This window comes from Octopus bimaculoides, chromosome 24 (assembly GCF_001194135.2).
Source record: "Octopus bimaculoides isolate UCB-OBI-ISO-001 chromosome 24, ASM119413v2, whole genome shotgun sequence".
In the NCBI taxonomy this organism is placed as follows: domain Eukaryota; kingdom Metazoa; phylum Mollusca; class Cephalopoda; order Octopoda; family Octopodidae; genus Octopus; species Octopus bimaculoides.
Genome location: NC_069004.1, coordinates 34,053,566 through 34,055,256, shown reverse-complemented (window position 1 = coordinate 34,055,256; position 1,691 = coordinate 34,053,566). Strand labels below are relative to the sequence as shown.

At 38.8% G+C, this 1,691-nt stretch overlaps 1 non-coding gene across 1 annotated transcript; it reads left to right on the top strand.

Annotated features, from left to right (window-relative positions):
• Positions 1 to 778: 778 nt before the first annotated feature.
• On the top strand, positions 779 to 850 carry Trnaq-cug (transfer RNA glutamine (anticodon CUG)). The gene has a single exon. It is a non-coding gene; the product is annotated as a tRNA-Gln (tRNA).
• The last annotated feature ends 841 nt before the right edge of the window (positions 851 to 1,691 follow it).

Below are 1,691 nucleotides of genomic sequence, written 5' to 3'. Positions count from 1 at the left end.
CCCTCCCCCAACCAACCCGTGCCAAAGCAGACAGTTGGTCTGTTGGATTATTATTATTATTATTATTATTATCATTATTATTATTATTATTATTATTATTATTATTATTATTGTTCTTGTTATTGTTGTTGCTGTTGTTATTCTGTCTGCGTTTTTTTTTATATAAATTTTTGCTTTATTAGTTTATTTCGTTTTTTTCTTTTACAGCTTCTTTTTTCAATTTCTGTCGCACGAAAGAAAATGAGGAGGAAAAAAATATATTGCAAAAGATGAAATTATATATGATATACATCATCATCAGCAGCAACAGCAGCAGCAGCAGCAACAGCATTATAACAAAGCCAGTAGCAGCACCATCATCATCATCATCATCATCATCATCACCATTATCATCATCGTCATCATGACTACTGCTATCACTACTACCACTACCAACAACATCATGGTCGTGGTCGTCGTCATCATCATCATCGTCATCACCATCATCATCATCATCTGACATTCGACCACAGCACCACAGCATCATCATCATCATCATCATCAACATCATTACATCGACGTTGTTTGTGTATGAGAACAAAATTCTTCCGACTCTATTTTAAACGAAATGGCTCTCAAGACTCCCCAGCTTTTGCACGAGGTGACTCTCAAGACTCCCCAGCAGTTGCACGAGATTCACAAAAGAGAGAAGTGAAAGCGAACATTCTATAATGGGTCGAGCATCCGATTCAAAAGGGTTGCGTTAATAGTTTATTTTAGCAACACCGTTATCAGACAAGGTTCTGTGGTGTAATGGTTAGCACTCTGGACTCTGAATCCAGCGATCTGAGTTCGAATCTCAGTAGAACCTCATGAGCTTTCTTAATTCTCTTCTTTTTTTGTTTTTCATAGGCGTGGCTATGTGATAAGAAGCTTGCTTCCCAACCACATGGTTCCGGGTTCACTCCCACTGCGTGGTATTTCGGGCAAGTGTTCTCTACTATAGCATCGGACCGAACAAAGTCTTGTAAGTGGATTTAGTAGAGGGAAACTGAAAGAAGCCTGTCGTATATATATATATGTGTGTGTGTTTGCGTGTGAGAGAGAAACTTTGTGTCTGTGTTTGTCCACCACCACATTATAATAACCGGTGTTGGTTTATTTACGCCCCAAATAACTTAACGGTTTGGTGGGACAGACCATCACGATAAGTACCAGGCCTTAAAAAAAGAACTGGGTCGATTGGTTCGTCTAAATACCCGTCAAGGCAGTACCCCATCATGGCCACAGTCTATTGACTAAAACAGGTGAAAGAAATCCGTCCACATTTGATATTGTAAATATTATATCGTTAAGAACCACTTCTCATCTATTGTTTGTTTCCTGTCAAATATTCCAAACTTCGGTGAATTGATCTTTCGATATTAGAGAATTCGGTGAAATATGTTTTGTCCGGACAAGATCTCCATATTTCCCTTTTGCGGTCATTTAGTAATCGGGCGTTCGTTTTAGGTATCGATCGTTCTTATTGCACAAAACCATGTATAAATTCTTTTCTACTCTAGACACAAGGCCCGAAATTTTGGTGGGAGGGGGCCAGTCGATTAGATCGACACCAGTACGCAACTGGTACTTAATTTATCGACTCCGAAAGGATTAAAAGGCAAAGTCGACCTCGACGGGAATCCATATTCTTTTATTCTTTTATTTGT